Below are 23,190 nucleotides of genomic sequence, written 5' to 3'. Positions count from 1 at the left end.
AGCTAACGTTGTCAGCCATATTTAAGATAAGGAAAGAGCAGATAACAGAAATCGGTTATCATACTTATTCGCAGTGGAAAGGGAAATATAACGCTAAATTTACCAAAGTGCATGAGTAAGAACAAGAAACAACTGGAATAGACATCAAATCCAAGTAAGGAAGAAGTTATGCCTTTGGGTTTTAATCTTGTTTTCTTATTTCAGGACATTTTTTGACCAAGCAATTTTAATGACTGATTCTATGGAAGAGATTGGGGTATTCTACATGCTTTTGTTTAGTTGTAATTGCCCCATACAATATATATGAAAACACTTGGATAACTTATTGTGCAATGATTAAAAATTCAATATTCTAGCTGCCTTTTCTTTTTCCTTTTTTGCTTTTTTAAAACATTATTTAATAGTCTTTCTATTAGCCTACTCGTGAAGGCCAGAACTGTTTCAAATCCTGCATAAGTGAAGTGAGTTCCTTCAATATTCTGTGACCTTTTTGACTTCTACTCATTTCTTTTCAGTGTGCTATGCGTGTTCGCTTAGTTTTAATACAAATTATCAGTAGCATTGAAACATAGCAACGAATAGCTGTTTTGTCATGAAACATACAGTTGATCGTCCAACTATATTGTTGAATATCTCGGATATTAAAATTGGGGGCTAAATAACTTTCGGTTACAATTTCCTGACCAAATGATGATTTGAATTTTTTCTTTATTTTTAGCATTGAAGAGGTCTTGTTCTACAAAAGCAAAATATTTCCGTCGCTTTAGTTTGTCTTCTTCTGCTAATCCCGTTGGTATTCTTCTTCTTGAAAGTTCATTTTCCCTTTGCTTTTCATATTATTACCTTTTAATTTTGACTTGGTGCCATTTTCGTGAGATTTCAGCTCTTTTTATTCATTTTAGGATAGACTTTTATTATTAGATTAACCCAAATAAAAGTTACCATTCCTGTATTAGCATTAAACAAAAATGCTTTTAATGTCTCAAGAGCTTTATTTTTTTTATTTTTGTGAAAGCTTATTTTATAGAGCTTTCAGAAAAAGATCAAAGACAAATAACTTATCCAGCATGAATTTTCGTTAATGCCGTCTGCCTTAACTCTATTAAGTTTCAGACTAAAACTGCTGCTTTACCAATTAAGTTCAAAATATAGCTGTAGGTTTTAAATTTGTTAACCAAACAACATCTATACATTCAACTGCTCCCTAAGAAGTTTTGCTAAATCAGCGAAGATTGGTCTGCAGGAATGAATTATTCGTTAATATTATTTAGTAATCTAGAATGTGTGAATTAATTTAAATAATGTTAATTAATATGATTAATTCTATTTTCTTATAATTAATACTATTATTTTAATTTGACGAGTAAATTGTATTATTTTTTCAACGTGCCAAAAAAATTATTTGTGCAGATAATATTTCTTAGAATAGTACTATTTAGATATTCTTAAGTTCCATAAAATGATCTTATGATAAATAATAAATTATTCATAAGTATTTGATTAAAATATTTATTCATTTTATGTCTCCCGGTAAACTTGAAATAAGACGGTATAGATTTTTGCGTAAGAATTATTACAAAACAATAAAAACCGCAAAGAACAGAAAAACTTGGATAAAAACAGCCAGTTAAAAAAAAAACACATATTACAATGCAAATATTTCGGTCAACACCTGCGCTTGACCGTCCTCAATGCAGAATAATGAAAAAAAAAATACAGTTGAAGATGTCTCCGATGAAAACTACCGATGATGGTGTACTAGCTCATGATAGATTTGTCTTTAAGTATTAATGTGTGGGCACTACGAGATATAATCGAACTCAATGTTATATTTGTTGAAAACTTAAATTAAATTCTGCAATTGAGTGAAAATTCTAAGGAAATATTTTTTTTAACTTACGCCTGCCATACCATCCTGTTTCGGGGTGTTAAAGTTTCTTTTGGTGGCCATTCTAGTTTTCTGTCATAATTCATTTACATGCAATTATAAATTTTTCATAATTAATTCATAATTAATTTTTACATTCAAGATAAGAAGAAGAAATCTTTCAAGTATGCTGATAGATTAAAACTGATGCACGCGCCATTTATGTGAGAACACTCACTTTAAAATTTGCTTCTATGTTTTGTGCAACACAGTGCAGAAGTGTTAAGAATGAAATCTAACAATGATTTATTTGAATGTGGGGTAAAGTGCTGTGGGACGATGCAGCTTCCAGGAGAACAAAAAACCCAACCATTCTTACAAGCAGCAGAACAGGTTCTGCTGGACTATATTGACAAAAGATGTCTCTTTGACATTGACAAACCAGTGCTAATTCCAGAAGTGATTGGAAGAATTGGTAGCCAAGGTCTTCACGGATTCAAAGCAGAATACAAAGTTTATGATAAATTGAAGCAATTATCTCTCCCTATTTATATTTTTTACAGCCTTAAACCTAATAATACAAATGAAGAACTGGGTGATTTTTTGCTAATAACTAAATCGTCAGTTATTATTTTAGAGGTAAAAGCTCGTAGATTGAATGAAAATGCATCAGAACAGGATCTAGTGAAATTTTTAGAGGAAACCATTTTAAAGAAAGGAAAAAAGAAGACCCAAAAGGACCGTGTTACAGAGAGCATTAGAGACTTTTTAAAAATACATATTAGCTCTGAATCTCCTGCAATTCACTATTTCTATTTGTTCGTGAATACCGACTGTCCGAAGCAAACTGATTCCAATTATGACTTCTTTCATTCAAACGGGATATTTGATGTCTCATTATTCCAAGACAATTATTTAGAAAAAATCACTCAACTGTGCGCTGAAGAAGTCGAGCCAGCATCATTGGACGAAAAGAGCAAATATTCAATTAGGACGCTATTAGCATGGTTAGTAATCTTAAATTATGATCATGTGAATTTTGGAAAAGGCAAAAGTGAAACACTACTGTGAAACATTGCGCTTTACTAAAAAAATATAAATGTTTTTACTTTTATAACTTTAATAAATCAAATAATATTAACATTTTCATTACTAAATGTTAGTATATGTATATTAAACTGACAATGCAGATTCATATGGTGATACTCCTAGATCCCTTAGATTTACGTCTTTTGTGTATCTGATCAGTAAAACTATCAACTCCATAGTTCTCTAAATCTCCAACTTCCCCATCCACCAACACTACGATCCGATTTTAGTACTATTATTAAGTGTCATTTGAAATGATACAAACGTCAAGAGCTGGCTAGAGACTGCCACTCGTTTGACACCTTCAAAAGAATATTAAAAAAACATTTGTTTTCATGTGATTAATTTTTTTTAATTTTGCCTGCTGCAAATTGTTTTTTTTCATTTATTTATTTTTTTTATTTTTTTTTTTTTATCGTTTTATTAAGCAAATGCTTTACATTTTAAAAGTTCAAATGCTTATGTTTATATGTTTAAGTATTAATGTTATGTTTTTATTGTTGAAATCTTAAGTGTTGAAATGTTTAATGTTTATTTGATCTTTTCATAATCCCCCTCCTACAGGCCATGGAGCCTTTGTGGGGATTTGTAGATTGCTATGTAATTATTTTACTGGTATATGGAAAATAAATCTATCTATCTATATATCTATCTATTTGTATTCTTTCAGTAAAGTGCTAATTTTGTTCTGGCCTTGCGAATGCATAGGGGTTTTGCACCTAACTTATGTTAATTTCTGCTCGTTTTGAGTTTGACTCGGTTATTTATTGTAATTTCTGTTCGTTTTGGGTTTCATTTATTTATCGATGCTGATTTGTGGTAGTTTCACGCTTGGTAGACTATTTAATTTAATTTTTGCTCATTTTTTGTTTAATGGAGTTCTTTACTTTCTTCTGAAAAACTTGTTTTGTGGAAAAAACTTTTTTTAAATTAATTTCTGTTCGTTTTATATTGACATAGTCTTTTCAGAGAAAAATAAAATAACACTCTAAATCTTTTCGTTTTTTAAGACTTTATAGTTTGGCATACTATTTGTATGCTGGAGAAAAATTTTCACCAGTTTTTAACAAGATACACCCTTTTATAAATCTGGACACAAATAGTACTGTTAAATTTAGTTTCATACCTCCTCTAGTTGACCTGTAATGGAAAAGTTGATACCATTCGCAAAAAAATCAGTTTACTTTCTTTGATAGCTTGGATAAACTTACGCTATTTTAATTTGGTTAAATTTTAAGAGAAGAAATAGCCCCAAAAATTTGAACATAGTACCCTCAGTCGTTCTTGGGATACTGCTGAGATGCCTTATTGGGAATTAGCATTATCACAGTGCATTTTGATTTAATGTTAAGGCAACATTTAGTTTTTAAAAATAATGAGCAAATGGGAGGGTAGGCATGGGAGGGTGGGAGTGGAAGGGCAATTAGTTGCCCTCCAATCACTTTCGACTATTAAAAAGGGCATCAGCCCTTTCTATTTTCAATCGAATGAACCCTTTTCGGTATTCCCACGACAACTCCTTTGATACAAAGTGCCCTTGTGTAAGCAACAACAACAAAAATATCACTAATCACTTTCGACTATTAAAAAGGGTACTAGCCCCCTGAATTTCCAATCGAATGAGCCCTTTTTCAAGTTTCTACGACAGAGATTTTAATAAAAACCTCATATACCCCCAGGGCATAACTTATAACCCTTGCCCTGAGGGTTTTGGGGAGGGTCCTCCTCAAAATATTTATTGGATGTGTTTGAGGGAAGGATGGGATGGGGGGGGGGGGTTAGTTGCCCTCCAATCACTTTCGACAATTAAATAGGGTATTAGCCCTTTGAATTTCCAATCGAATGAGCTTTTTTTGAAGTTTCTACAACAACGCCTTCTATAAAAACCTTATATGCCCCCAGGGCATAACTTAAAACCCTTACCCTGAAGGCTTTGGGGGAGTATCCTCCTCAAAAGCATACTTTCTATCTGGAAATGGACTACGCTGAACAAAATGGCTATCTCAAAATTTTGATTGGATGTGTTTGAGGGAAAGATGTGCTTGGGGCGGGGGCTAGTTTCCCTCCAATCACTTTTGAATTTTAAAAAAGGGCACTAGCCCTTTGAATTTCCAATCGAATGAGCCTGTTTTGAAGTTTCTACAACAACGCCTTCTATAAGAACCTTATATGCCCCAAGGGCATAACTTAAAACCCTTGCCCTGAGGGTTTTGGCGGAATGTCCTCCTCAAAAACATATTTTCTATCTGGAAATCGACTAGCCTACGATGAACAAAATGGCTATCTCAAAATTTTGATTGGATGTGTTTGGGGGAGGATGGGCGTGGGGGGGGGGGTAGTTGCCCTCCAATCACTTTTGAATTTTAAAAAAGGGCACTAGCCCTTTGAATTTTCAATCGAATGAGCCTTTTTTGAAGTTTTTACGACAACACCTTCTATAAAAACCTTATGCGCCCCCTGGGCATAACTTAAAATCCTTGCCCTGAGGGTTGTGGGGGAGTGTTCTCCTCAAAAACATATTTTGTATCTAGAAATGGACTACGTTGAACAAAATGGCTATCTCAAAATTTTGATTGGATGTGTTTGGGGGAAGGATGGGCGTGGGGGGGGGCTAGTTGCCCTCCGATCACTTTTGACTTTTAAAAAAGGGCACTAGCCCTTTGAATTTGCAATCGAATGAGTCTTTTTTGAAGTTTCTACGACAACGACTTCTATAAAACCTTATATGCCCCCAGGGCATAAGTTAAAACTTTTGCCCTGAGGGTTGTGGGGGAGTGTCCTCCTTAAAATATATTTTCTAGCTGGAAATCAACTATGCTGAACAAAATGGCTATCTCAAATTTTGATTTGACGTGTTTAGGGAAATGATGGGCTTGGGGGGGGGGGGGGGCTAGTTGCCTTCCAATCACTTTTGACTATTCAAAAGGGCACTAGCCCTTTGAATTTCCAATAGAATTAGCCTGTTTTGAAGTTTCTACGACAAAACCTACTATAAAAACCATATATGCCCCCAGGGCTTAACTTAAAACCCTTGCCCTAAGGGCTGTGGGGGAGTTTCCTCCTCAAAAACATATTTTCCATCTGGAAATCAACTACGCTGAACAAAATGGCTGTCTCAAAATTTTGATTGAATTCGTTTGGGGGAATGATGGGCTTCGGAAGGGGGGGGGGGCTAGTTGCCCTTGTATCACTTTCGACTATTAAAAGGGAATTAGCCCTTTAAATTTTCAAATTTAAAATGAGCCTGTTTTGAAGTTTCTGCAACAACGCCTTCTATAAGAACTTTATATGCCCCGAGGGCATAACTTAAAACCCTTGCCCTGAGGATTTTGGGTGAGTCTCCTCCTCAAAAACATATTTTCTATCTAGAAATCAACTAGCCTACGATGAAAAAAATGGCTATCTCAAAATTTTTATTGGATGTGTTGGGGGGCCGGATGGGCGTGGGGGGGTTCTTGTTGCCCTCCAATAGCTTTTGACTTCTAAAAAAGGGCACTAGGCCTTTGAATTTTCAATCCAATGAGCCTTTTTTGAAGTTTCTACGACAAACCTTCTATAAAAACCTTATATACCCCCAGGGCATAACTTAAAATCCTTGCCCTGAGGGTTTTGGGTGACTGTCCTCCTCAAAAAAATATTTTCTATCTGGACATCAACTAGCCTACGCTGAACAAAGTGGATATCTCAAAATTTTAATTGGATGTGTTGGGGGGAATGATGGGCGTGGGGGGGGGGCTAGTTTCCCACCAATCACTTGTGACTTTTAAAAATGGCACTAGGCCTTTGAATTGTCAATCTAATAAGCCTTTTTTTAAGTTTCTATGACAACACCCTCTATGAAAACCCTATCTGCCCCCAGGGCATAACTTAAAATCCTTGCCCTGAGGGTTTGGGGGGAGTTTCCTCCTCAAAAAGATATTTTGTATCTGTAAATCGACTATGTTGAACACAATGGCTATCTCAAAATTTTGATGGGATGGGGTTGGGGGAAGGCTGGGCGTGGGGGGGGGGCTAGTTGCCCTCCAATCACTTTTGACTTTTAAAAAAGGGCACTAGGCCTTTGAATTTGCAATCGATTGAGCCTTTTTTTAAGTTTCTACGACAACGCCTTCTATAAAACCTTATATGCCCCCAGGGCATAAGTTAAAACTTTTGCCCTGAGGGTTGTGGGGGAGTGTCCTCCTTAAAATATATTTTCTAGCTGGAAATCAACTATGCTGAACAAAATGGCTATCTCAAATTTTGATTGGACGTGTTTAGGGAAATGATAGGCTTGGGGGGGGGGGGGGGCTAGTTGCCTTCCAATCACTTTTGACTATTCAAAAGGGCACTAGCCCTTTGAATTTCCAATCGAATGAGCCTGTTTTGAAGTTTCTACGACAATACCTACTATAAAAACCATATATGCCCCCAGGGCTTAACTTAAAACCCTTGCCCTAAGGGCTGTGGGGGAGTTTCCTCCTCAAAAACATATTTTCCATCTGGAAATCAACTACGCTGAACAAAATGGCTGTCTCAAAATTTTGATTGAATTCGTGTGGGGGAATGATGGGCTTCGGAAGGGGGGGGGGGCTAGTTGCCCTTGTATCACTTTCGACTATTAAAAGGGAATTAGCCCTTTAAATTTTCAAATTTAAAATGAGCCTGTTTTGAAGTTTCTGCAACAACGCCTTCTATAAGAACTTTATATGCCCCGAGGGCATAACTTAAAACCCTTGCCCTGAGGATTTTGGGTGAGTCTCCTCCTCAAAAAAATATTTTCTATCTAGAAATCAACTAGCCTACGATGAAAAAAATGGCTATCTCACAATTTTGTTTGGATGTGTTTGGGGGACGGATGGGCGGGGGGGGGTTCTTGTTGCCCTCCAATAGCTTTTGACTTCTAAAAAAGGGCACTAGGCCTTTGAATTTTCAATCAAATGAGCCTTTTTTGAAGTTTCTACGACAAACCTTCTATAATAACCTTATATCCCCCGAGGGCATAACTTAAAATCCTTGCCCTGAGGGTTTTGGGTGAGTGTCCTCCTCAAAAAAATATTTTCTATCTGGAAATCAACTAGCCTACGATGAACAAAATGGCTATCTCAAAATTTTGATGGGATGTGTTTGGGGGATGGATGGGCGTGGGGGGGGGGGCTAGTTGCCCTCAAATCACTTTTGACTGTTAAAAAGGGCACTAGACGTTTGAATTTTCAATCGAATGAGCCTTTTTTGAAGTTTTTACGACAATACCTTCTATAAAAACCCTATATGCCCCCAGGGCATAACTTAAAATCCTTGCCCTGAGGGTTGTGGGGGAGTTTCCTCCTCAAAAACATAGTTTCTATCTGGAAATGAACTATGTTGAACAAAATGGCTATCTCAAAATTTTGTTTGGATGTGTTTGGGGGAAGGATGGGCGTGGGGGGGGCTAGTTGCCCTCCGATCACTTTTGACTTTTAAAAAAGGGCACTAGGCCTTTGAATTTGCAATCGATTGAGCCTTTTTTTAAGTTTCTACGACAACGCCTTCTATAAAACCTTATATGCCCCCAGGGCATAACTTAAAACTTTTGCCCTGAGGGTTGTGGGGGAGTGTCTTCCTTAAAACATATTTTTTAGCTGGAAATCAACTATGCTGAACAAAATGGCTATCTCAAATTTTTATTGGATGTGTTTAGGGAAATGATGGGCGTGGGAGGGCTAGTTGCCCTCCAATCACTTTCGACTATTAAAAAGGGAACTAGCCCTTTGAATTTCCAATCGAGTGAGCCTGTTTTGAAGTGTCTACGACAATACATTCTATAAAAACCTTATATGTCCCCATGGCCCAACTTAAAACCCTTGCCCTAAGGGCTGTGGGGGAGTTTCCTCCTCAAAAACATATTTTCCATCTGGAAATCAACTACGCTGAACAAAATGGCTGTCTCAAAATTTTGATTGAATTCGTTTAGGGGAATGATGGGCGTTGGAAGGGGGGGGACTAGTTGCTCTCCAATCACTTTCGACTATTAAAAGGGAATTAGCCCTTTGAATTTCCAATCGAATGAGCCTCTTTTGAAGTTTCTACGACAACGATTTCTATAAAAACTTTTTCTGCCCCCAGGGCATAACTTAAAACCCTTGCCCTGAGGGCTGTGGGGATGTGTCCTCCTCAAAAACATATTTTATATCTGGAAATCAACTAGCCAAAGATGAACAAAATGGCTATCTCAAAATTTTGATTGAATGTGTTTGGGGGAAGTAAGGGCGGGGGGGGGGGGCTAGTTGCCCTCCAATCACTTTTTACTTTTAAAAAAGGGCACTAGCCCTTTGAATTTTCAATCGAATGATCCTTTTTTGAAGTTTCTAGGACAACGCCTTCTATAAGACCTTATATGCCCCCAAGGCATAACTCACAACCCTTGCCCTGAGGTTTGTGGGGGAGTATCCTCCTCAAAAACATATTTTCTATCTGGAAATGGACTACGCTGAACAAAATAGCTATCTCAAAATTTTGATTGGATGTCTTTGGGGGAAGGATGTGCGCGGGGGGGGGCTAGTTTCCCTCCAGTCACTTTTGACTTTTAAAAAAGGGCACTAGCCCTTTGAATTTTCAATCGAATGAGCCTTTTTTGAAGTTTCTACGACAGCGCCTTCTATAAAACCTTATATGCCCCCAGGGCATAACTTAAAATCCTTGTCCTGAGGGTTGTGGGGGAGTTTCTTCCTCACAAATTTATTTTCTATGTGGAAATCAACTACGCTGAACAAAATGGCTATCTCAATATTTTGATTGGATGTGTTTGGGGAAATGGTGGGCGTGGAAGGGGTGTGAGTTGCCCTCAAACCACTTTCGGCTATTAAAAAGGGCACAAGCCTTTGTAGTTCCCAATCGAATGAGCTTTTTTCGAAGTTTCCACGACAACTCCTTTGATACGAAGTGCCCGGGTCTAAACAAAAAAAAAGAATAATACATTGTGCCAACATCGTTTTTTACTTAGGCAGCGCTATTGCGCTGCCTATGATATTAAAGATACTTCCTTTAAACAGCCTGATTCACATGATACGTTTTCATTTAGCTCAACACATCCTCAACATTTCTAGAAAATATCCAAACTTTGGAGGGTACAAGAGCCCACTTAGTGCCCTACGATAAGAAAATTTGATGATAAATTAGAACTTCATACAAGGTGGCATGTTTTAACTCTTCTTCACACTTTTGGAAGGGAAATTGAGAATGGAGGGGGTGAATAGTTGCAAGCTGGCCTATATGCTTACGTTAAAACCGAAACAATTTCGATTGGAAGTTTGTGCATAAACCCCATTTAAACATGGCACGCTTGGCTTTTAGACATTCGCGGTTGGAATCAAAATTTGCTCTGTGAGGAAGTTATCAGTAAGTTTGGTCTTCCAATTGCATATACAATATATCTTATTCCAGTTCAAATAACCACGAAATATCTGCCGTTTTCCTGAGAAAAACTAGACGGCATGAATTATATGGGTATCACACACTGAGTTTGCTTTTTCAAACCTACAGATCAGAAGCTCTTGTTATGATCCACTACTACTAACTACTAACAACTCATCGCAGCACGAAGTCACCTGGGGCCAAAACACCTACGCACGATCCCCCTCCATTACAATCTATTCAAAGCCTCCCTTTTTACACCCGCCCACGAAGTTCCCATTTCATTAAAATATTTCTTTATGATGTCCTCCCAACCCAGACGGGGACGACCTGCTTTCCGTTTAGCCCTAGATGGTTGGCCAAAAAGAACAATTATCGGCAATCTGTCATCCTTCATCCGAACAACATGCCCTAACCACCTCAACCTTTCTTTCATTATAGACCTAGAAAGCAGTATTGAACCACATTTTTCGTATAGCCTATTGTTTGAAATACGGTCAGTCAGCCGGGTACCCAGAACAATCCTTAAGCAATTTCTCTGGAAAACATCTAGCAAATCTTCATCCACTTTTCGGAGCGTCCGTGCTTCAGAGCCATATTTGACCACTGTTATCACTGTAGCTTCTAAGATTCTAATCTTGGTTTGCAGACTTATCTTCCTATTCTTCCAGACTTTTTTTTAACTGTGAAAAAACACCCTGAGCCTTGGCTATTTTATTTTTAACATCTTCACTGCTCCCACCATCTTTACTAATAATACTACCAACGTAAGTGAAGCTACCCACCTAATTAATCTTTTCATTACCCAACGTCACCTTTTCATCTTCACTTATTCCTAGCCTTAGTGACTTGGTCTTCCTAACATTAATTTTCAAACCAATACTAGCACCCTGAACTCGCAAAACCTCTAAAACTTCATTCATTTTGCTCACACTTTCATCTAGGATGCTTAATTCATCAGCATAATCCAAGTACAGGAGACTTTTTCCTCCCCATTTGATTCCGTGGTCTCCCATTGCCTTTCCTGTGCTCCTTAAAACAAAGTCCATCAAAATAATCCATATAAAGGGGGATAGAACACAACCCTGCTTAACTCCTGATTTAATACAAAACCAGCTGCTAACCTCATTTCTTACCTTAACCTACCTTATGATCCACTACTATAAGGGTATGCCTAAGAGGGCATGGGACATGCCTACTCCTTCTACTTAAAGGATGTTGATACGAAAAGAAGGGCGTTGGAAGGGTAATGAACCTATTTTAATTGACACTGAGGTACATTTTGTTCTTCTTTCCGTTTGTTGGATTTAGTAAAATAAACATATAGATTTACAGGCTTTAGGATATTATTCTGCCGACAAATATGTTTTCCATTGACCATCTTCCTCTCCACGGAGTAAATTTTATTATATATTTCCTGGAGTGATTGATACAGGAATTAGGGGACGTTGAAAGAAATTCCACTATATTTTCAGTAAATTTTTTGTTTCAAACTAAATCAAAATTGTAAGAAAGTAACTGCCTTCAGGTAAAGGAAAGGTTGTCAGTCAACTGCATTTTCACATTGAACTCATATCTACTGGAATATACCGAAATTTATGTAAATCAAGCGGTCTAATAAAAATATTTAAATAAAAAGTAGATACAGATATTTAAAATTTACCAAGGCAATAAATCGAAACAAAAGAAGTTAATATTTTTTTGGTACTGTTGCGCTTAATGATACACACGAAAGAAGTCAAGTTTGGTTAATGCTAATAAAAAAAAAATAATATAAAATAAATATATAATAGTTTACAAACAAATTTAGACTATATATTTGCACATTGGGAGTGGGGAGGTGGTGGTAAAGCTTACCACCACCTGTTTGTTGCCATATGTTTTTAGTGTGTTTTTAGTATTCTTAAGTATGTTTTAGTAGCTGTTTGTTGCCACAGGAAACAAACATATGACATGTTTGCTGCAGTATTTCACAGAGGCAAATGAAATAAAAAAAATACATAAATAAAGATCTCAGTTTAATTAGAGATATTCCCAAAAACTGAATATGAGATAACTTTATATAAGGATAATTGAGTCAGATTTTGAGTCAGATATATTTAATAATATAAAAGTAAAGATATCTAAAATTAACCAAGGCAATAAATCAAAACATAAACAAGCTAATATTTTTTTTTGACGCTATAGAATAAATATCAGCTTGTTTGTTTAGTATATAAAAACATAAATCTAATGCGTTAAATTCTTTTACAAGCCTTCTGTCTCCGAAAAAATACTTCCCCCCCCCCCCAAACAGAAATCCTGGATATGACCTGGCCTAAATTCTTAGATTTTTCTTTCCACGAAAACATCACTATTAGGGTCTAGGAACAGCGATGATGCAAGTGTATTTTGTCTGTCTTTTCTATCTCTTTTTTAGGTTCTATGGTTCTCATCTAAGTTATTTGAATATATCAAAGAAGGTTTTCAAAGGATCAAAGGCTCAAATGATACAATGGGATTTAAAAAAAGAAAACATAAAAAAAACCTTGGATGAAGAATACAAACTGAAGAGTCCAAAAAAAATACAAAAAAGAAGAAAACAAAAAGAAGAAAAAGAATAACGAGGAAGCAAATACAGATTTAGCAGGAATATTCCTAACCCCTCTTCAAAAAAAGATTACAGAATGTGATCATCCGTATTTGCAGATCGTTGGTCTACCAGGGACTGGAAAACTTATTGTTTAATTCTGAAGATGGTCAGGGTGCTTTTAGAACTTTGGCATTCACACCAAAAAAAAATGGAGAGATGAAAGAATTCATCATTGTGTATCATCGAAATAAGGGAACGTTACGTGTTACTCAAAACACTTTTTGGCAGACCATCAAGAAACAAATTGAAAAACAAAAAGGAAACGATAGACCAGAAATTTTTTTCAAAGAACTCACTGTTTCAAAACTAATAAGATTCATTGGTGGCCGAAAGCTTATGGTGCAGAAAATGAACTCTTCTGACACTGACACGGAGGAGTTGTTTCAGGTTAAAGAATATGCTTTAGGGACAAAATTTAAAGTATTTTGTGATGATGTAATTTTTGGCCATCAATTGGATCCAAAAAAATCTGGAATAGGTGAAATAATTAAGGCAATTCACCAGTCCAATTTATGCTGGATTACTTCCTATTCACTCGCACCTCCAGTATTAAATATTTATTGCCCTCTATCATGCATAACAGTAAATGGGCAAGAGATATATGATTCTTCGCGCTGCGTATATCTTTCAGAAAGTCTGAGATATACAGGAAGTATACACGCTATTATCAACTTGTTAAAAAAACTTTTTACATCATCATCAAAGTATGAATTTTTTAGTCTAGATTTCAGTCCAGGAACTCGAGTTATTGGGGGGAAACCTCAGTTTATTTGTGTAAGAGATTACAACACAATGAAAGACAAAGTACAAAAATTACTTAATAAATTGGATAAAGAGGGATTTCAAAGAAAGGAAATAGCCGTTAGCCCTTGATGAAGCGGTGTAAACATAGAATTCAAAGGTAAACAAGCATCCTTTTATCTGTTAAGGGTCTATATTAATAGCTTTTGGTTCTATATTCTTTCTAGAGGAAAGAAGAGAGCCCCAAGTACTAATTTGTGCTTTGGCCGAGATATGTTGGCAATATTTAATTAGCTCTTAAAATATTGTATTTCCTTTCATAGTCGCAATGAATCAACTGCAAGTTTCTTTGTTTTTATTATTCCTCCCAGCTTTTATCCTTATCCTTAATTTTACTTGTTCCATCGAAGTTGTTTCAAAATTGTTTATTTGTCTTTCTCAATCAAAACCAAAATATTAATAAAAGGTTATATTTTGTCACTAGAATTAAGAAGTTTACATTTTGAAAGTTAGAATGATAAAAATTTGGATAATTGGCAATCTAGCAAGAGGAAGAACTGGACGTCCTCCCATAGATAGGAAGAACAGAAAACGAGACGAAAATTAAAATGGAAATGGCAAATGTGTTGGTGAAAAAGAAACTCCGAGTGGCATTGGGCCGGAGACGAGCCTGCGCAGCCATGTTACCTTCAGAGTCCGACATTTAAAATAGCCACGGAACAATGTATTCTACACTTGAATCTTAGAATAGCCAAGAGTTAGGGTTGGTGACCTTCTTTAAACATTAAGCTTTTTATCTTTCCCCTTGTCAAAAGGAAAGGTTGCAAATATTAATAGACCATTATTCTTAGCGCCTAGTCTAAGTAAGTTGTTGGGGGGGGGGGAAGAGGTATCTTTGATCCCAGGCAAGGAAATAGCTAGAAGATTACTAAACAATCAGTATTGAAGAGCTAGGGGACTCAGTAGGGATACGACATAGCTGATAGGTTACTAGTGCTTAGAGCGCTAGTAAAAAACCTGCAAAGTTTCAATATTTCAAAATTTTAAATCTTAAGTTTTTTAAGTACTTAAAAAAACACTTCTTATTCTTCCAATTAAATGACCCTTGTGTTTCAGGAGTCGTTCTTAAAGAATTGCGACAAAATTCAAACTTTATACGTAAAGAGCGAGGTGTTGAAGAGGAGGCAATCCCCTTCATACAAGTAATAATTTCTGTTCGTTTTAATGTTTTGATGTTGCTCCTTAATTTCAGCTAAAAAAGGTGTTTTTTAAAAGTTAATTTCTGATCGTTTTTAGATATTCTCAGAAAATCTAGCCCCACATCCACAGAGAAATATCCTCCCCACGGAAATATTGTCTGGAAAATTTGATCCCGGAGAACATTTACCAAGGATAATCACCCTTAGCAGCTCCACGTGTAAAATTGAGACAAAAAAGAGAAAACAAGACATATAAAAAGAATTTTGAATAGGAAATCTCCAAATACTATGTGTAAAGAATGGGCAAGTTGTATAACTTAAAGATCTTAAAGAGTTGTTTTTTTTTTTTGGGGGGGGGGCAGGTTATATCCAAAGGTATAGTTACTGGGCCTTACCACTATGATGAGCAAAATGGCAATCTCAAAATTTTTATCGGACGATTTTGGGGGAAAAAGGGATGGGGAGGGAGCCTTGTTGCCTTCCAGTCTTTTTAGTCACTTAAAAAGGGCACTAAAAATTTTAATTTCTGTTTGAATGAACCATCTCAGAATATTTTAGAACTACTAGGTCCATACGATCACCCCTGGAAAACGAAAAACAAATAAACATGCATCCATGATCTTTCTTCTGGGAAAAAATACAAAATTCCAAATTTTTGCAGAAAAAAGCTTGAAACCTTGACAACAGGGTTCTCGGATACGCTTAATCTGATGGTGTGATTTTTAATAAAATTATAAGACTTTTAGGTGGTGATTTTCTCTTTTTTTTCAGAAATTAGGCAATTTTTCTCAGGCTCGTAGCAGTTAATGGGTAAAACTAAACTCAATGAAATTTACATATTGGAAATCAGCATAATAAGTCATTTCAATTGACGTATTTTTTGGTATTAAATTCTTATTTTAAGAGGTTCGGTTACTATTGAGCAAGGTTGCTCCTTACTTACAGTTAGCTAATACGAACTATTTGACTCTAAGAGTAATATTAAAGAAAAACACCTAATTGAACAATATTTTGATTAGCACCAGCTGAAGGTGCATTGAGGAGTGGGGATATTTAACCTCAAAAAGTGTATTATTGTTGAATTTTATTGTATATTATATCAAAAAGTATATCGTACATTTCTTATGTAATTACTTTTTTTATTCCAGTGCCAAAAAAGACGATCCTGTAACTCTGAATTGTCTAAAAGATTTGAACTTTTTAATGAGTGCTTTAGATATTGGTGATGAAGATCTAGAAATTGAAGATGCATATTTTATAAGTTCTACCGATGAACTATTAAATGAAGAAGAAACTTTTCCACTAAGAGGACTCGAGTTTAATCATGTAATCGTATGTGTATCATATTATCATATGTGTACAGTCAAAGACGAAATAATAATTGACAGAATGAACTTATATAACAAGATGAGTAAAGAGAAAGGACTGTTCTTGCCAAACGTTGCCAAGATTATGCTTACAATCTATGACATAGTAAGGCATCAAATTCAGTTATCTAGCGATAATCTAACGATGATTGAACGCTAATATGATTACCTTATTGAAGCCATAAGTAGGGCGGTTACTGGTGTTACCGTTGTGTATAAAGATGGAGATATGCTACTTGCTGAAATAGATGACCGTTTCAAAGCCTACTCGCCAGAAATTCGTCCAGATAGCTCTTACAGAAAAAACTATGAGCTCTGTGGAGTTATTAGGGAAAGCCCCAGATTGAAACTTGTAGAAATTCTCAACAGTCCTTGTCGAAACTGGACATATTTTTTTTGCTTCTTGTATTTTAGGTACCAAGTTGTAAGAGCCGAGCGTAAAAAAACAACAACAAAAGCACTGCTAAAAAAAGAAAAATTCAAGGTTTTTCAGAACCTTGGCAACAATCAGAACCTTGGCTTCAATTTCATACTTCAATTCTTTAAAAGTTTAGTAAAAGAGGTCTGCTGCGACTCGGAATCTCTTTTCAAAAGTTTGGTTGTAAAAATGGTTATAATGCGGCAAATTATATTATTTTTGGATGTAGTCCTTAGTCATTTTGATGATTATAAGGAAATTGTGGTTTGCTGTGGTAAATTGAATAAACAATTAAAAATTGAGCTTGATAGCGATCAAATCAAAGAATATTTGGAAAACTGGAGTGAGCAAATAGCAACAAAATCTGAAATTGAAATTACCCGCGTTTTGGAAAATAACACCAAATTTGAAAAGGTGTATGGTCATCCCTTTTCATTTTTAGTTGAGACTATGATTTTTATTATAGAAACAATGTGTTTCCCTATAATGCCTATCATTTATCAGAATTATCCTTCAACTCGTAACCGACAGACTAGCCATAAGTCAACTTTTAATTTATGGTCGAGATCTATTAAAGTCGATATTGTCCATAATTGGGATTCCACGAAGCCCATGGAATCTTCGGTCGATTCAATGTTCAATAAAGATTGTCCAGGTGAATATACTCTATTTGGTAGAAATATTATTTCCCACTTTGCTTTAATAGGGACTGACCAATTTCTCAATAGTGATTTGGAACTATATTTTACAGACCTAAGGAAAAAGTTGACTTGCAATGAGCCAACTGACTCAATGAATTATCTCGGGTCCGGTTTTCTATACTATTGAATTGCCCGAGAGTCTTAATGGTATTAGCAAAGATGTCTTAGATGCTCTAAGACATTTTAATCATGTTTTGTCCGGTTCGGTTAAAGTAATTATGCCTTGATTTGATGCTTGCTTTACTGATGAAGTAAGGCAAGAGATTTAGTGAAGAGATTTATGAAAAAGTTTTGTTCTGTTTTTTAATGGTTTTCATAAGTAAAATGGCTGAAATCAAGAGCGTGTTTTGCTTTGTAAAAAAGTTTTGTTTTGCAAAGTGAATCAGAAATAGAATTGTCTGTTTTTTAAAACATCAGAATAAACTAACATTTAATTTTTTATCCTGATTCCTAGAAAAAAAAAAAAACTGGTATTTTTGAAATAGAGAAATTTACATCATACTTGTTGTGTCTAATAATATACTACGATTATCTTTAACTTTACCGTTTTAGTTGACTATATTTAGCCGTATGGATATGCGTGAGTTTATTTTTATTAGCTTGATAGTGAAAGTCCTGGTAATTCGTGATATGTTGCTCCTGATATACATTGTCCTTTCAAGTGTCAAATAGACTCAGTTTTATTCTTGCCTTTTTTGGGATTTAAAATTATAGAAGATCAATTTCTAACCTATTACGTTCGCACCAAGTATGGTAAGCAGTGTTGCCAATCGACGGGCATCATAAAGCGGTGCCGGTCGAGTAAAAAGCGGTGTTTTTGCGGTATCCTTATACAGTCCTTGACACTAAATTTAAAGGTTTCTTGCCAATTTTCAGCATTCTCGTCCGTCTTTAATCACTAATAGTAGAAAACTTGGTCTGAAAATAGCGAGTAGCACTATCTAGATTTTTCTATTCTAAAACACATTAAAAAGTCGCCAATCCCTTATTGTTCCTTTTTTGCGGCAAATTTAAAAATAAACTTAGCACAAAATCTGAAAGTTTCTTGCAAACTTTCAGCATTCTCGTCCGTCTTTAATCACTGCTACTACTACTACTACCAACAACCCACCACAGCATGAAGCCGCCTGAAACCAAAACAGTTACGCACGCTCCTCCTCCATCCCAAACTGTTATAAGTCTCCCTTTTACACCCTCCCATGAAGTTTTCATTTCATTTAAATCTTACTTTATGACGTCCCCCAAACCCAGACGAGGACGACCTGTTTTCCATTTAGCCCTAGACTGTTGGCCGAAAAGAACAATCTTCGGCAGTCTATAATCCTTCATCCACACAACGTGGCCTAGCCACCTCAACCTTTCTTTTATTATAGCCCTAGAGAGCTGTATTGAACCAGATTTTTCCTACAGCCTATTGATTGAAATACGGTCAGTCAGCCGGGTGCCAAGAACAATCCTTAAGCAATATTATAATTTGATTGTTGCCAAGTTGCCAAGAACAATCCTTAAGCAGCTTCTAATATTATAATCTTAGCTTGTAGACATATCTTCCTATTCTTCAAAACTTTTTTTAACTGTGAAAGAACACCCTGAGCCTTGCCTATTTTACTTTTAACATATTCTCTGCTGCCACCATCTTTGCCAATAATACTATCAAGGTAAGTTAAGCTGCCCACCTGATCAATCTTTTCGTCACCCAATATCACCTTTTCATCTTCACCTATTCCTAGCCTTAGTGACTTAGTCCTCTTAACATTAATTTTCAAACCTATTCTAGGACCCTGAACTCGAAAAACCTTTAAAAGTTCATTCATTTTGCTCACACTTTTTTCTAGGATGCTTAAATCATCAGCATATTCTAAGTCCAGGAAACTATTTCCTTCCCATTTTATTCCGTGGTCTCCCATTTCCTTTCCTGTGCTCCTTAAGACAAAATCCATCAAAATAATCCACATACACAACCCTGCTTAACTCCTGATTTAATACAAAACCAGCTGCTAAGCTCATTTCCTACCTTAACTGCAGCAGTGTGATTCTTGTACATAGCACTGATCACTTTAATGTATTTGTCTGGTATACCATACAAGGATAAAACCTTTGCTAAATCTCTTCTATCAACAGAATTGAACGCTTGCTCACAATTCATGAAACTGAGGATCAAAGGTGTTTGACAACTCAGGCACCTCTCAATTATTAACCTAAGAGTTAAAATTTAGTCGGCGCATCCTCTACCTTTTCTAAAACAGCAACGTTCTTCTCTTAAAACTTTGTCTACGGCATCTCTCAGTCTAAAAAGTATCATATTACTAAGTAATTTGCGACATACAGGGACCAAACTACTGCCTCGATAATTACAACACTCACTTAAATCACCTTTCTTATAAAGTGGCGTAGTTAAGATTTTTTCTAAAATTGTTAGGTACTTGCCCTTTTTCATAAATTATATTCATAATCTTCAGTAACTTATTTCTAACCTTCCAGCCACCATATTTAAGAAACTCATTTACCACACTATCAGCACCTGGTGCTTTATTATTTTTTAATCCCTTTAGTACTGTCACTAATTCTTCATCACAAAACAAATCATCCTTCACATCCAAGGTATCACAAACTTTTTCATTTTCCTCCATATCTTTTCCTGCAGTTCTATCTTGGTTCAACAAATTCTCAAAATGATTCTGCCCATCCATCTTTAATTCTTTCCTTATGGATAATTATGGCCCCCTTCCTCTCTTTAACTGGTCCAAGTCCGGATTGACTGCTCCCTCTGAATTTATTAGCATGCCAGTATAATATTTTACTATTATGCCGTCTAGCTACATCTTCCCGATTCCTCAGCAATTTTATCCGTGGCCTCTAATTGACACCTTCTTATTTCATTTTTTAATGCTTTCTCCACTTTCTTTACATTCCTTTTATTTTGATATGATCTATCACTCAGACAATTTTTGTGCAAGTCCTTCGTCTTTTCTATTAAGATAAGGCTTTTTCACTAATATTTTTAGTTGCAGTCGTAGCTTTCATTCCTACGACACCTTCAGCAACTTCACAAATTTTTTTTTTTAATTTATTCCAACCATCTTCCACATTATCTAATTTTAAACCCTCAAGTTTAGTATTCAACTGTTCCTGGAAGGTTTCTCTCAAATTCTCGTCCTGGAGTCAACCAAAATCATAACCCTTCCGATATTTGATTCCTTGACACTACTAGATGGGAATCATTACTTTTAAAATCAATAACAGCATTCCTATATACCCTTGTATCCTGTATTAATCCTGCCAGTATTCGGTTTACTATAACATAATCAATAAGGTTTGCTGTCTTACCATCACGTGAGCCATTTTATTAACTTATGAGCCATTGTTAACTATTGTTAACTTATGAGCCATTTTATGACCAAACACCGTGTTGGTTATAATTAGATTGTTATACCTACAAAATTGCAAAAGTCTGTAGCCGTTACTGTTTTCTTTTCCTACACCAAATTTACCTAGGCTAAGATACCATCTATCCCTATTTCAACCGACCTGGGCGATAAAATCTCCTAGTAAAAACATCATATTTCTACCTGGGACCCTGTCTATTTGCTCCTGTAACTGTAATTAAAATTCATCTGAGTCACAAGTACCTCAGCCAGTTGGTTTTACAGGCGCGTATACTACTTTAACTGATACCCTGAACCTTTTAATCATAAAATGAACAATTAGTATTCTATTGTTAATACCTTCCCAACCAAAACAAGACTTAGCAGCTTCCTTATTCATCATGAGCCCTACTCCCTGTCTATGTACCCCATCCTTCCTGCCTGAGTAAAAAATTCCATATCATCTAATTTCATGCTTCTTACCCTTGGGATATGAGTTTCTGAAACTCCTAATAAGTCGAGTTCAAATCATCTGAATTCGTCAGTCAAGATGTCGATACGATGGTCATTATTTAACGTCGGAACATTCCAAGGTCCAATTTTCATGTTTTTTAAATCTTTGAAATTTGTCCTTAGGAAAAGCAATGATCCCGGATACCAGTGCAGGACGGGGATCAAATATCTTCTCAAGTCTACACCAAAGTGCTTAAGCCGGCTTAGAACCCGACACAAAGAATTTCGTGGGACCTCCATGAATGGATACTTTTTGCAATCCTGGAACCATCTTGGTCATAACATGGCTTTCAGCACTTGGCGATGCTCTTCTATCAAAGAGATTCGAAGTCCTGCACAGACAATCTGAAGCCTATTACCACCGACTCATTATATATTCATATATTCAGCCTATTACGCCCTTCAAACATACCAAGCCCAGAAGAATTGTCCATTGATCAAAATCCCATGCAAATGCTGTGTTGTTTACTAGGCTATAATTTCCTTGAGGGATCCCACTCCTCAAGTGGGATTGGGGTTAATCGCAAGGTCCCCAGTCTTGCAGGTACACCGAAAGGGTCGATACAGCCCTTTGCGGAGGCCTTTGTACATATATCCGGATCTTACGCCCTACACTGCAGTTGTCCTCTTATAGAAAATCCACCCGCGATGGTAGGCTCCATCACCATGAAATTTAGCCCATTACTGGGAGAAGGTTTGTAACTCATGGGACTTGTGGACACACCAGTGGGTCCTATTGAGTGCACATTTAAGAAGCCTTCTTTCTCCTCCGCTTGCACTTATGACCCCAGATGATGGTGCCCCAGTTTTTATTATGGACCTCAGGTACAAGGTCCACCCTTGGTCCGTGCCTCCTAAGCAGGTACCCTACATATTTATAGGGCGATCCCCTTTCGCCAGCTGGGGACACACTAAGTAACCTGGGTGAGGCCAGGAGCATAAGTTAAGACAATAAAGCCAATACAATAAAATGAAAGCAGATTTCCAAAATGATAATAGAAATTATGGTACTTAGATTACATAATATAGCAACCACACTTAGGAAGTGAAAGAAACTAAGTAGGCCTAACTGAAAATCATCTAACATTGCTAAGGATAACAGATGCAAGTTGAGCTTATGCATCCATGCTTCTCAAAATTAAAAGCTAAGTGGGCCTACCTGAAAATCATCTAATTTTACTAAGGATAACAGAAGCACTTCGACCTTTCGCATCCTTGCTTCTTAAAACTAAAAGCTAAGTAGGCCTAACAGAAATTACTGCTTTGTATCGAGACACGGGTGAATTTGGGCTGAACTCTATCTATGATAACTTATTAAAATATAACAGAGTACTAGAGTAAAGTTCAATTCACCCAATGTAGTTGTTGTCTGTCTAAATGTTACATCATTGAACGCTAATGAGCCGAATACAAGAAGGTCAAAAAGAAAAGCTTCCGCCTTTGCTTTGAAAAGAGTTGGAGAATTAAAAGAATCAAAAATAATAAATAAGTTTTACCTTTCAAATATTACTGAGAAGCTGACTGGTTTACACGAAAGGTTTTCGGAAACAGTATATCGGTGTTTGTCGCCTTACCATCGTTTGATAGTTTTGTTATATTAATTTCATTTATTTATTGTTATTGTTGTTGAATTTTTATTGGTGATTTATGTTTTTTATGTAATGTTATTGTTGATTTTCGTTTTTGAATCACATTTCTTTCCTTTTTTTAGTGTTTACTCCACTATTTATCTTGTGATGTGAGAGGGTTATAAATAAATACTTTTATTATATTATTTAAAATTTTTAGCCATTGTTTTGCTATACCTCAAACGAGCTTAGATGATCATAACATGCTAGTAAATGAAAATTTTGCTATCAAGAAAAAACTAAACATTCTGTTGTTCAAAAATATGTCAGTTGTATCTTTATTGAAAACTAAAAAAATA

General features: G+C 36.0%; 1 pseudogene across 1 annotated transcript; it reads left to right on the top strand.

The window, feature by feature from the left end:
* Positions 1–47: 47 nt before the first annotated feature.
* LOC148949072 (uncharacterized) lies at positions 48–19,068 on the top strand (annotated as a pseudogene). Its single transcript, XR_016142156.1, has 5 exons — positions 48–154; positions 2,031–2,874; positions 12,747–13,820; positions 13,928–13,947; positions 16,048–19,068. The product of XR_016142156.1 is annotated as an uncharacterized LOC148949072 (transcript).
* The last annotated feature ends 4,122 nt before the right edge of the window (positions 19,069–23,190 follow it).

This window comes from Artemia sp. Qi Xiang Cuo, chromosome 8 (genome assembly GCF_049724085.1).
Source record: "Artemia sp. Qi Xiang Cuo chromosome 8, ASM4972408v1, whole genome shotgun sequence".
Taxonomy (NCBI): domain Eukaryota; kingdom Metazoa; phylum Arthropoda; class Branchiopoda; order Anostraca; family Artemiidae; genus Artemia; species Artemia sp. Qi Xiang Cuo.
Note: the sequence above shows the minus strand (reverse complement) of the source record. Positions and strands in the feature narration are given on the sequence as shown.